General features: G+C 40.9%; 1 protein-coding gene and 1 pseudogene across 1 annotated transcript in view; one reads left to right on the top strand and one right to left on the bottom strand.

Moving 5' to 3' along the window:
* The window catches only part of LOC117772727 (calsyntenin-2-like), a 257,015-nt gene that overhangs the window by 136,012 nt on the left and 106,323 nt on the right, over positions 1-14,680 (bottom strand). The gene's annotated exons all lie outside the window — the stretch shown is intronic.
* Positions 12,005-12,126, top strand: LOC117773508 (annotated as a pseudogene).

Genomic DNA, 14,680 nt, shown 5'->3' with positions numbered 1-14,680 from the left:
AGATGATAAAGGTTGACAGGCTACAGATGGCCCCACATGCTGTATATCATACACTATTTTTTATACAAGGAAATTTCTTTATTTATGGCCATTTTCAAGGCAAGGCCTATGCAAATACTTTGTGCTGGCAGTAGCAACTCCTCTGCAGGACGTATTGTTGAACTGAGAAGATAAATATTGTGCATTGAACAGATTCTGTAAATATGAATTGATATTAAGGTGAATATTGTGCATTGAATAGATAAAGTTGCGCTAACTGCCTTTCTTTGTGTATATTTATGCTCCTCCATTGAACCTTGGTAGATCTCAGCTAACATTTGGTATTAAAATGTGACCTTGGGGTTGAAAAGGTTGGTGAGCACTGCTGTATAACAGCATATTTGTATAAAGCAAACCTTTGGGATGGGTCGGACAGACGACAGGACCACTGCCACTCTTACATAGAGTACCTACTCCAGTTGTTGTAACAGAAGCTGCTTGTCCTCTGTTCAGTGGTTTGCTGTTCCATGGCAGCTGCAGCGCTGCTTATCTGAGTACTGTAACAGCTGCATTTACTTGCTGTCATGACTGCTGCTACTCCAACTGCAGAGACAGCATTTCATAAGCCCCATTTCCACCCTGGTAACCACCTATGGGCTCTGAGTCTTAGTCGCCCGGGGGAGGTAACGATCGTCACTCCCCGATCCTTGCTGCACTTCGCTCGCTGTTTTCTTGTGGAGAGTGACAAGCAGAGATTACACATAAAATACTGACTCTCTGCCCTCCACCTTAGGTGGCCAGCTGAACTATTCATCCACCCAACCATCCATTAGCTATACCTCTTATCCTTGAAGGTAGCTGGAGGCAAAGGTACAGCCTGCACAGGTCGGCATCTCTCACAGGGCTGAGTCAAACAACTTCACGCTCACGTTCACACCAAAGGGCAATTACGACTGAAGATAATGAAACTAATCAAGTAGTTACCTTATCAAAACTAATCAGATATGTCTGACTGCCAGAAAATGACTAACAGTATCAGGGTGAGATGGGGTGTGAAAAAAGGCAATCTCCCAAATAAAGTTAGCTTTATCTCTTTATGGGAGACTGGCCATGTCTACATCAATTGAAAGTTAAAAACGCAATATAAATAAAACTTACTACAACTAGTAATAATAATTATACTCATAATTAATTATAATAACAGTCACAATATTAACAATAGTAGTAGTAGCAGCAGAAGAAGTAGTATTAACTCTCTATATAACTTTAATACAAATAGAGACATATTTTAGTGCCACAGAACAGATCTCTCATTGTCAGTGTTGTGATGCACATGAGCAATGAATTTACCCACATTTTATTCAAGTTATTACAATAAGCAGGATATAAAATGCGGAATATTTTACATGTGTTTACATGGTGGCACTTTTACTGAAACATTTAGTCATCATTTAAGTTTACTCTATTTAATTTTCTATGCTTTCAATCTATTCGCTCCTGTAGTTCTGTTCATTCTGGCAAGCGTGAACAATGCCAGTGCATTACCATACATGAGCATGATTTAATCCGTATAGATTTGAAGAAGGAAACCTGAATAAAAAGCTATTAGAGTGCCTGAGAGCTCAGTGGCAAACAAACCTGTGTGTCTCATTCCATTTTACGAGCGACCTGAGTTGTTCCCAATTTCTAATTCTGCCTGTCACTGTAAGCCTCCTCTGGCTTTCGGCTCTAACAGGGAAGTCACGAGCAGCGAAGGAACTAAATCTTGCTCAGACAATTTCATTATACCCAATACAGCTTTATTTTATTACACATGCAGGAATCCATTTACCTTCTTAATTTAATCAGCCGGTCTTTTATTAGCCCATTCATATATTTTTTGTCACAGTGTTCTCCCCTCAGTGTCTCACTGCTTGTTGGGAACTGAACCAAATGCAAAGCATGGGGACCCATATTTTCTGGTGTGGAGTTATAAAGGTCAAGTAGAAAATGGGGCTTTGGATAATAGATGCTGTCAATTTGCAGTTCATTTTCACTCGGCCTGACCGTTGTCTATCTTCCTCTGCAGCTTAATGTGCCATTTTAGTGATGGAATATATTTTTGACAGGCAGCATGGTGGGCATCACTGGGATATACATCCAAGGTCCAGAAAAATAACGGCTCTGCTTAAGATTCCAGTCTATTTATTAATTTATCCATTTCACAATTCTGGTTGAAAGAATAAGAATCTGTTGTGAATTACAAGAGCACACTTGTACAGCAAAGTATAACCTTAATGAAAAACTAAGAAAAGAGATCAAATAGGTTTATCTGAAAATATGTGAAGGTGCTATCTGTAAAATAGAAGCATCTTTGGCGAAGCTCAGGTTGGTTGTACCAAGGAGCAACTTTTTTCATGATGTTACTGTGAGTTGTTAGTTTTATTTAAATTAACCACAGTTTCTTGTGTTTATTTTCCTTTTTTATCCTGTGGGTGTTTGATTTGATTTGGCAGACGCTCTGAGAAACACAATGAGCATTTAAAAGGTTTCAGGCCTTTACTTATTTAAATTGTCTCCCTATATACAACTGTAACCACACAAGTCCAATTAAATAATGACAAGACTTTGATGATTCATTTTTTTTGGTCTTTTTCCTTATTTGAAACTGTGAAAACTACATGAGAAAAATAAACACAAGTTAAAGAAGTGCATTGCCCTTTCGTTTTGAAGTCTCTTCATCTTGTGTCCAGTGACAACAGCAGAAAATAACAGAACTCAAGTTAAAACACTAAAAGTATCAGATTGTTCATTCAAAGACCCTTTACATTATAATCAATACAAAACTTATCAAAGACATTTATTCTGTAAGCCTCTTTGTCAAATTTTTGGGGCTGCTCAAATGTTCTCTGTATCAACGCCGTCTCTGACCCACAACGCCTCAGTACATCAGTCTCTAAATCTGGTCTTGGGACATTAAATTCCCACACAAAGCACACAAAACATAAAACCAAGAACCACTTCATGCCGACACATTTTACATTTTTATCAATGTTGCCTTTTTTACAGCTTATTTCTTGGATTTTAATCACTTTTTCAGATTTTTTTATTGCTTTTTAAAACTTTTTGAACAACTATGAATCCACACAAGAAATATAAAATTGAAATGAAATTATTTCAATGAAACTTTATGTCCAAACATTATATACAATCTATAAAGCAAAACTATATAAAGCAGAATTAGAATGATGCATCAGCCTTATTAATATGAAACAAATTATATAATCAGCATCACCAAAATGTTGAAGATCAGCTACGATAACTCCACATCCAAAGATATAAAAGTATTTCACAGAACATTTAATAAACTCCATCTCTCCCCCAGCATCCGCCTGTGGACTCTGAGTCTAAGTTCCCTAGGGGAGTGTTGATTGACACTCCGTAGTCCCTCCTGCTCTGAGTTTGGCGTATTGTTGTGTGGAGTGACAACAACAGAGACACCAAGTATCATATACATTTTTTGCATTCACACAATAATCAACTCAACTTTAGGTGGTTGACTGAATGATTGAAGCAGGACACTTTGTTTAAAAATAAAAAATAACCATAGTCTCACTACCGTGCAGATTGTTCTCATGGATGCTCCGGGCAAAGCACATCCCCGGTGTGACGCAGGCCTGAAACCAGTAGTGAGTGGCAGAACATCAAGGATGATTTAGAAAGAAAACATACTGCTGTTGTCAGTGCAGTGACAATGAGATCTTCCAGACAACACCCACAGCCACTTTTGTTGATTGCTGCATTTCCATTGAGCTTTCTCAAGGCTAAATAAGCTATAGGATGAGTGCGGCTGGCAGAGTGTCCCACCGGAACAGCTCTATCCTTTAACACTCTGATTGATCACATTACAGTTAATTAAATATTGGCAATTTGCTCCCATCCAAGGTTGGGCCATTAAAGTTTACACCCCAGCCCCATTTATCACTTTCCACAACTGTTTTATCACCATCGCTTGTCACCTCCTGTGTGTCAAGTGGATGATGATAAACGCCCAAACCCTTCATTTCTCTCACTCGTACATTTTTACCTCCTTATTCTTTTTTTGGTTCTGCCTCTTACGCTTTCCACTGGCTTTTCATTTCAATGAAGTATGACAGCTCCAATGAAGGAGCGCACTGCAGTGAGTCTTTTCCATATTGCACAGTCTGTGTGTAACTGTCACTATCTCAAAGGGGATCGGGCAGGGTGAAAATGACAGGTAAGAGCTAGGAGATGAAAATGACAGTATCGGGCAACAGCAGAAGTAAAACACAATTGTTCAGCTGTCACCTCAGGTGCTACCTTAATAAACTACAATAATGCTGATGGGCAGGATTATGTGGCACGTCTGACACACATATGTTATAAAGATGGCTCTTATCCTCCCTGACGATAAAGTATGAGCAGCCCACTCCCATTTTCAATAAGGGAATGGTCTCTTCCTGAAATCCCTTAGGTATCACATAAGGGTTGTGAAGAGACCGAGCTGGCAGATAGGGATGGACAAATTGTTGTCCACTTGGGTATGGTTACAGAGTGATTCATTACTAATGCATCCAGTTTACAGGCCTGAGGGGAAGTGAAGACAGCATATCACGTCTGATAAGCCACAAGGCCCTCCTTGAAAATGAGCCATCCCTTTTATTTGGGAGGGGGCTGAGTGGTAAAGGAGGATCCGGGCTGTAAAGCGCAAGCCTGTGATTAAATGCACAAGATAAAATCCTCAGACACTTGACAATTACTTATCAAGAGCTGGCCAACCCTGTAAATGAGTCTGATTAAGGCTGTGGCAATGTGGTTTTGCATAGTGAAACAGAGAAGGGGGTTATGGGTTAACTGTAACTCACACAGGCTGAGAGGCTAATGTGGACGCGTCCGAAATCTCAATCTCACATTGTGTGTGTCTGCAGTCTTATTTGTAAAATCATTAAATGCGCGCAGAGGGATATCTTGCAAGACAGGGTCAACGAGAAAAGTTTTCTAATTTGTATTTGTTCTTTTTGAAGCTGAAGTAATATTTTCCAGGCATTTTAATTTGTCAAAAGTAATAAGCTCTGAGTCAAAGTGTCTTGGCAGATGCATTAAGTCTGCACACAATGTCACAGAGCATGTGTCAGGCTTCAGACAAAAGAGAGCAAGCTTTGACTCTGATTCTCGGCTGTTCTCTCAACGTACCAAAAGGGTTGCTCAAGTATTCTTTCAATCTAGATTTTGTAATGTATCATCAACCATGTCTGAAGTCCTAACTTTTTATACCTGTTCCAAAATGCCATCTTAAAAGCCTCAGGCAATGAATAGTATTCATGGGGAAAAGCATGCAGACTTTTGGACAGTCTCGCCTTTAAGAGATTTGTAGTGTTGAATCCAAAGGTAGTTTTTTGTTGTTGAGCTTTGAGGGAAGTTCAAATCCGACATACTTCCTAAAGTCTGCACACCAATCGGTGCATGAAATGGGCATGCTGGTTGGATTGTCAGCTTTGGACAGCTACCGAAATTGTTGGAAGCAGCCTTCTCTATCCCAATGTCAAAAAAGTGTCAGCGTGCTACCATGCAAGGCCTGACAACTGGGAGCTAGTCGGGGTTTGGTGTCAGACTCAAGAACAGCTCTGCATTTGGGCTAAAGGAGGCGGGATTCACACCAACAACCCTGTGATCAGAAGATGAATAATTCTATGTGCCAAGCAACAAACATCCCATCCATATGATTATGTAAAACGTGACATGCGACTGCTGTAAAATGATCTGAAAGTACTCTGAAGCATAAGGGAGCCCTAAAACAGGTGCCAGGTTACAGACAGGATTCATTTAAGTTGTTCCAAAAGCCTTATAGTGATTTATTATTTAAGAGTAATCATGCTGGCAGTTCCTCTTCACCTTCCTTGAGGGAAGGTCTTAAGAGGCAAATATTCATTCAAGATTCATTCATGGTATCAAACACTCCATGTTGGATGAACATTTTAGCCCCTTTTCTACAAGTCAAAACCCTCTAACACCCTCTAACATCTAGCTCATGTCTGTTATTGGGATGGATACAATCAGCATTCACTCCCAGGGAAAATGCAAAGACGCAAACTGACAGCATCCTGTAATATGCTCATCCAGTGTGGCCACTGCTCTGACATTAAGTAGTGAGTAAATTGCATGCAGTCATTGGGACATGGCACTGGCGAGAAACACTCGCTGTATATTGCAGAACCTCCTCCTCCACCCCAAACTCTCCACCTCTTTATCTGAGTGTTTCTCCTTCATATGTTAATGTATGTTATTCTGGCACAAACTCAGTCAGCTCTACATCATCTCAGTGCCCCTTTGAGCCAAAGCTTGCCAGGCTCGCCATTACTGAGGACCTGACCTAAATGTGATAAGATTAGTGGAGGGTGTAAATTTAAAGTGACAACTGAGTTAATCATGTCAAGTGGTTCGACTGGCCACCCTCTTGGCTGCTTGACAGATAGACAGGTTACTGTACAGGAGACAATTTTGATTAATCCACTTTTCTTCAGTGAAATGTATTTCATAATCTACAGTACTGACCACGATGTATGCTGAGTAGAATGGAGGAAATGTTTGTCTCTTCTACAAAATATTTTTCTCTGGCTGGAGGCTCTTGTGCTCTGATTTCGAGGTACCGACTCAATAAACCACATGTTTACTGATGTTTTGGAAGCATTTTTGTTGAGCATCATTTGTAAGATACATCCCAATACCACCCAATGTAAGGTGTTACATGACAAATTGAATGGATCCATAATATGTTACAGCTGTGTCGCTTATCCAGTGCTACTGCCAGACAAACACACACGATTCTGCAAAAATAGAGACAAGCATTGTGTCTCTGCTCTAGGTTCATGACAGAAAGGGGAAAGGTTTTCTAAATAGTGGTTTGGGTGAACATAAGTTTGGAGTTAGGCCACTAAAACCCTGGGCTATAGGTGAGCAAGGACTGTGGTTTGAGTTAATTTAGGGTACCTGAACTGCAACTTAACAAAGATTAAGTGCACATTTATGACGCTCCAAAAATGTCAATGGCATGGTGTGTAACTGTATAAACTTTAAAGATTTAAGAGTTTGAAGATAAAACACTCTAGAATACTGGAAAACAATATGTCAGTGGATGAAAGGCCACCTTTGTGTACCGCTGATAAAATAATGGGCATGTGATGAAGCAGAAAATTGATAACATCAGTGCCCCTGAAGGCGAGTACTGTGCAGTCGTGCACTCGACTTCACCTTTGATGCAGTAAACTTGCAGCAACCTGTGACTCACTGTGGACATAAATAACTTAAAGTGTGGAGGAGACTAAGATTGGCTACTGCATCTGGTCTACTGCCACAAAAGCTACGTACTGAACTGTTCAAACAGTAAAAGCATGTTTACGCCCCAATGAAAAAACGTGGTCAAGTATTTTTTCTCTCTTTACGAATTTATATTGAAGAACATACCATCATCATTATACAATATGGTAGTGTTTTTTTTTTACCTGTAGCCACCGTCCGGCTCTAAGAGCCAATCTGCACCATCCAGCCATCCAAAAATATGTATTATTAAACCGAACCCGACCCACAAACCTCCGACTTTTAACTGTCTCTCTTTCCCTCTCTGTGGCTTTCAGAATAGGTCCCTTTTATTAACATGTCCAGAAACAACAGATGCAATATTTATGAAGCACTTGTTTTCACTTTTATTCTATATTGTGCATATTAATACAAAATATGTAAAACGAGAATAAGTAAACAGATGAAAAGTAGCTGCTGATGCCTGCTGTGTGTCATTCAGCACCACCGAGACGTGGAGAGTGGTGGGATGGAGAGAGAGAGAGAGAGTGAGAGAGAGAGAGAGAGAGAGAGAGAGATGAGAGAGAGAGAGAGAGAGAGAGGGGGGGGAGACTATTTTCTGTTACTATTTCTGTAAGAACTGTAAGACACTTTATAGCTGACAAAGAAAGACACACAAAGATAGAGAGGCAGTGTTTTAAAAATCCAAACTGTGGAATACTCATGCCTTTGCAATAGTGAGTGCTTCAGATGTTTGTCAGTTGAAGCTCCACACATGTATTAAAAACCTCCGGTGAATGATGTTCGATAAGTGTGCTGTCAATAGCAGAGGTAACTAACCATGTGTTTTCAAACTCCCATTCCTAACAAATGTGTTACAGGTCTTCTCTGGTCAAGTTAGCCCGGGTCAGAGGAGCAGGTGAGGTTTGCAGCAGCATCATCATCAGCCTCTTCCTCTGTCGCCCCCCCCCCTCTCCAGCTTCTTCCATCGGTCTGTCCTGTGTTGTCATTCCCAGGCTTTGCAGGTTTGTGCTGACTGCAGTCCCAGCACTAGTAATGTTAACATGAGTACTAACGTTAACAGTAGAAGACGCCTCTGGTTCTGATTGCTCTTCACAGTAAACTGACTTTTTTGTCAAATATACAATTTGAGAGTAATCTGCCTTGTTCTATTTTTGGACACATCGGTATGCTAATTACAAAAAAGAGGAATTCAAAATGCAGATTTGGTGCACAGACTGAGTGGGAAATTTTGTATTTCTGCTGTTTTATTTTACGGCTGTGAGGCAGAGCGTGTCGTCCACTAACCAGAGTGTCGGTGGATTGATCCCCAGCTCCGCAGGCCAAAGTGACCTTGGGCAAGATACTGAACCCGAAAATTGCCTCTGACGGCTGTGCCCGCAGTGTGGGATAGAAAAAGCGATGTGAACAGAAGCACTGTATGAATGTGTGTGTGAATGGGTGAATGTGACTTGTACTGTAAAGTGCTGTGAGTGGTCAATACGACTGGAAAAACGCAATAGTCCAGTTACCATTCCCTACAGGTGGTATCAAGAAAGTTTTTTGTGATCTTTGAGTTTAAAATATCGTGTCGCCAGGTCTCTATGGTGATTGCAAAAATAGCACGCAAGCTGGTATCTTTATTAAAGTGAATTAGTGATGAATCACCATCATGTATGAATCATACATCAATCAAATCCTTCCTTCAAGCACCACCAGCTGCTATAGGGGGAAAACAACACTGGATTGTTTGTACTTCTTTGAATCCACAATCATCCTGGGAAGCACTAAGCCCAGGGTGCAGCTACAGTGTCCCAGCAAAAGAGTGCCAGGGGAACAGCTGCATGTGAGGATGTCTTTCATCGAAACAGATATTTCCCTGCAAAAAAAATGCCCCAAAGAAAACTGTCAAAAACTTAACGTCTAATGTGTGATTGAACAATTTTTACAAAACCATTTATTGAGTAAGTTGCTGGGTCAGAGGCGTTTGGGCATTTTTAAAACAGTAACAGGCAGCACAACCTGTGGGACTCCTGGGTCATCACTACAAAATGGCGTATAGTGATATTCCTTCATCTCTTTTAAGGCAATTAAAACATCCACAATGCAACAATTCACACAGTGAGAGTAATATGTATGTAATTTCAACCCCCCCCTGACACATAAGTACAAAAGATAGAAGTCGGGGCAGAATGGGGCTGATGTAAACCCAAGGAGAAGCAGACGGAGAAGAAACGATGTAATGTGATCTGTATGTACAGCCTGCAGTCACACCATGTAAGAGCTTGCCTCCGTCTCTCACCTGACAGACACCCTTACATGGGCTCTACCTCCTGTTGGCTGTGCCTCCATGACGTAAGGCCAACACCACACACATGCCCGGGGCAAAGATAAGGGGAAGAGCGAGAAAGATAAAAGGCTGGTTTCATGCAGCACAATGGAACGAGTTCACTGTGTGAGGCTGAAAAAGATCTACCTTTACTCTTGGTAATGGAGCATTTTATAACTACAATCCACACCCGTGCCGATAAAATGTTCATACCTGTTAAATGGAGAAAAAAAAAGTGTGTCTAGAGAAAGCACGGGGTTGAGATGGAGGGATTAAAGAGCAAGAAAAGACAGGAAGCTTCCAGAGAAAAGAAAGAGACATTAAATGAAACAGGGGATGAAAGTATTAGAAGAGTAAAATAGCAGTTGACAATAGAAGGAAGACAGATGAGTGGGCGGAATGAGAATAGGGAATATTTACACAATGTAAGCTGTAAGATCCGCTCTTTTCCTTTTTTTCCCTCACTCGCCACACATACTTCTCCATAGTCTATACGAGTACAGATCAACACTATCTCCTCATGAGTTGCACCTCCATTTTATGCTCCAGCGGATGACAATAATTTAAGCCTCCCGATATGCAAATGTCCTTAATTGGACTGTCACAAGTTCCGAGGCGTCGTCAACTTTACAAAATGACTGAGGCTGGAAACAGATTGGATTTTGGTGGCCAATCTTGTACACTTAATTTTCAGTAATTTTGCAAGCGTCTCACCGTAGGCTCCTGCGACATACCATTTACAAGAATATATATACCAGATGGAAGAGCTCTTGTCATTTTCATTCTCTGCCTCATTCCTCTTTTCTCTCTCTATACCCAATTACCCCCATCTCCGTCAGACCCTTCAAAACTCATGCTCTCGTCTTGTTTGTACCTTTTAAAACCTGTAAGACTGCGGGGCCCCCCCAATCATATAATTATATTTTGTTCTGCACTCAGAACGCAGCCACGTTTTCTCTGCAAAGCAAACATGTACTGTCATTGTTCGTGAAGACTGAGAGCAAACGCGCATGAGTGTCTGAAGACAGCCACCACAGCAACACACCGTCTTTCACGAGGAGAGGGACCAAATGCGAAACCAGCTCATGTAATATAAACCTAATGCATTCAATGTGTTCTCCTTGCAGGTAAGTGACCTTGATGTGCTGCCTCATGGATATTGTCTGTCATCTCGGATGATCGAAGGCCATTAATTATCTTGAATGTTTTGTGGTCATGTTTTTGTATAATCGTTGTTTATTTAAAACATCCATTTTTTTCCAACGTTTGCTCGAGGACCTCCATCAATTACTGAGCAAGAGTGCTAAGCATGAAGTCGGTGCGTGTATTTCATCTTAATGCAGAAAGGAAAAACCTGCCTTATTTATATAACTTCCACCTCCACAAGCTATGTAAAGTCATTTACACAAAAACACAGTCACTCCACGTCATCAATTATGATGAAGGATTGTTAAATCACGTTCTATTAAAGGAACTTTCTTGATGTTTTGCAATTAGTCATAATTTAGTATTTACTTTCTTAAGCAATTATTTTTCTCCCGGTGCGCCCACCCACGCCTCTACTCACCCACCCATCCAGCCTTTTCGCAGTTAATTGAGTGAACATGTGGAAATCGTATTAGCCATAATGACATGTAGAGAAAAATAGATAAAACACCAGAGCGGAGGAATGAAGCCGAGCCTGATGAGGCTAAAGCGGGCGTCTGATTGCCAGCATACCTGCAAATTCCCTGTAGACGTGGATGCCTAAATCCCCAAATACCTCATCTCACTTTGAAAAATTAGTACTATCCGTTCAATATATAATAGAGGAGAAGGGAACAGATGATTTCTGTGGTGATCTCACTGTCAGGTGATTAAAGCTGCGAGACATTTGGAGGAATGATGTTTTAATAACCTCTGTGCTGTGGAACACAGCTACAGGTCCAAGGCAATCCAGGAATTAACTACATGGATGTGGGCGCGGGATTAGTATTAAATTTAAAGCTCTGACTGTCTGTTATGTTTCCATCAAAAGGAAATTTTCTTTTATTTCTCCATGCTCTGCCGGGTGATGTTTAATAACAGCAGTTCACTGCATATTTATTCAGTGTGACAGACAATTTCTTGCCCTTGTATGAAAATTGTACCCATTTAATAAAAGTCTAAAGGGAATGAAAGAGTGAGGGATTAATAAATCACTACCAAGGTAACTGAAGGGGTGGAGGGAGACTATGTGCTGCTGTGGTAAAAGCTTTGACTTGTCCCTGTCTCTTGACAAAGGTCTACAGCCTATATGTGTATTTGTATCTACAGCAATTCAACTGAAGTTTTCCATGTGTGTAGGGGCTTTCACCTTGTTTGGTCAGGACCTTCAGACTTTTGACCACTGCTTCAAGATGGAGAAGAAGAGAAGAAGACACGTCCCCTACCGGATACCATATATTAAATCGATTTTTGGAACAGGGAGTCAGGATAGGGGCTTGCTCTGTCCACGCAACGCACCGACCTGGTATTGCAGTACCTCCAGGAATGGTGCACCAACACAGTAGATGGCGGTAATGCACCTTGAAGTTGGTTGCCACCCGCCAATAACCCTCACAAAGAAGAAGAAGAAGGAAAAGAGGGATACTGCATCTGTGTCTTGAAGATATCAAGAGGTCTGGGCTGCGATCCTGATTTGCCCGACTACAGCTATCTAGCGGTGATGGCAACCAGTCAGCGCCGATCACTTTCAGGAGTACTTTATATCACAAGCTAAAGATTAATCCCGGTATAGATTCACTATCCTAAATACCATTAAACAAGCCATATAAAGTACAAGGAAAATGAGAACCAGAGAGTATAATTTCTAGAAAACTACAAATCTAAAATTCAAAAAGCCTTTAAACCTGCTATTCTACAAAACCTGAATGGCAATGTGACACCCTGGGACTCGATCGATCCCGGCAGGGCCTTCCTCAGGTTAGGATGTATAGTGATAATGGCCGAAACATTCTATGATCCAAGATCTCCTCCTGGCTGAAAGCTGAAGAAGTAAGCCTCCGCAGTATATGTATCTGATATTAGTGTGAACCAAAAAATAACAGGTGTGAAAGGTGCCTTTCCTTTCCCTTCAAACGGAAAGAATAAAAATTTTAAATGTACTTTTCCAAAACTCATTGGAAATACATTTGGCCAAATTGACAACAACCGTTTAAAAACCGATCAATGTCAATTATAGGTCGACACAGCCCACATAGGGGATGATGATGATGTTATCAATGTAACAAAGACATGAACCTTGGTTCAGACCTTGGTTCAGTTTTGTGTGAAATGCCTTTGTGTCCTTCACTAGTCTCTCATGTGGCTAAGGAGACAACAGGAAGCTGTCGAAATTTAAAGAAAAATGGAGGTCAGACAGGGTGATTTGGAGATAGGCCTGGTTGCCAGATCAGAGATACCGCAATAAAAAACACAAGAATTCAAGGTTGCACAGGAGGAACCTCGAAATGTAAGTTATATATCAAAAGCGGAGTTGAACTCTTTAAAGTGCAGCAGTGATGAGGTGTCAGGTGATTGATGTGATATTGACAAACTGCTAATAAACGATTACTCGTTGAGTACTTCTTCAAGAGTTGAACTTCAGTGGGAAGACTTTGAAACAACTTCCTTCTCCGTCAGAGTGTGACGACTCAGAGCAGATTTATGTTTGCCTCCCAGGAGAAGCACTCATGACAGTTTGCTGGCAGTTTAATTGGATGCCTTGATGCTTGAATACTAATCATCAACAAACACACACACACACGTGCTGTGTTACTCAAAGAAATGCAGATAGATGTACTGATGTAAGCAGCATGCATGTGTTGGGTAGTTTCACACCCAAACTGCTGTGACAAGCAACATTAAAAACCTAAATGGTCCCACTTGCATAAAAATTGTACTCTGTGGTAATTCACAGAATAGAGGTGTATTCCACAGATGCACAGATACCTTGTTTGGCTTGAGCCACAGGTAACTGGCATCAAATATGTTAATTGTTAGAGAAACATTACCCTGCAGTTTTGATGGTTGGAGGATACGTTGGTTTGTATCTTTCAAGACAGAGTGATAAATCATCACCAATCAAAGTGCTTTACAGTACAGGTCACTTGGGGTCCAGTATCTTGCCCGAGGACACAGAGGAGTCGGGGATCAAACCAACCACCTTCTGGTTAGTGAACTTACCTCTTGAGCCACAGCTGCACCCGAGACAGGTCATCAGCCTATTGCAGAATGGGTACACATTTAAGCATATCCCAATTATATCTTAGTCATGTGGATCATAAGGAAGTTTCAGAGCTCAGCAGCAGCTTGTTCTGCCCATCTGTGGCATTAGCTAACGTAACTATTAGCTCAGTAGCCACAGAAAAGACTTAAAAGCTTTCAATGTGATCAATTTAGGTGACATCGGACATATATTACTAGATATATCATCTAATTATATTTCTGAATGCAATGCTTAGAACTATAAAACAGAAATGTAATTGTGAGCAATTGTATATGGTCTGGTACTAATGGTCGAGTCTAACAACTATAAGAAAGAGCCTTTGAACAATTGAACATGTGTAAGATCAAAGTTCTGATCTGTTAAATTAATACCACCAAATATTCCTTGAAAAACTGAAATTCTGCAAAAGAAGACAACAGGGAACTATAGGGGGACTCTGTAAGGAGGAGGAAGAAGAACTAGGTCCAGTAGATGACGGTAATGCACCTTGATGTTGGTTGCCACCCGCCAATAAACCGTACAAGGAAGAAGAGGAAGAGGAAGAAGAAGAAGAATCCAGATAAGTAAATACACGTATGATGAAACACTTCAGCAGTAACGAATGCCTCAGTTAGAAAGCAGCTACAACAGTCAGGCATCGCTGCTTCTCCGTGGGATGAGTCGGCAGTTGACTGGAAATTCTGCTTAATGACATTCAGGAGAGCCTAACATGTGTTCCTTTTCGCTTCCCTTTGAAAGAACAAAGGAGGAAGACATGGCGCTGACTCCTCTTGCTCCCCTCTGCCAGTTCTGTAACTCATCAAAAGACAAAAAGCTAAAAAGCCTGAAAAAAAAAAAAAGAAATCTCATTA

Source organism: Hippoglossus hippoglossus, chromosome 13, assembly GCF_009819705.1.
Source record: "Hippoglossus hippoglossus isolate fHipHip1 chromosome 13, fHipHip1.pri, whole genome shotgun sequence".
Taxonomy (NCBI): Eukaryota; Metazoa; Chordata; class Actinopteri; order Pleuronectiformes; family Pleuronectidae; genus Hippoglossus; species Hippoglossus hippoglossus.
Note: the sequence above shows the minus strand (reverse complement) of the source record. Positions and strands in the feature narration are given on the sequence as shown.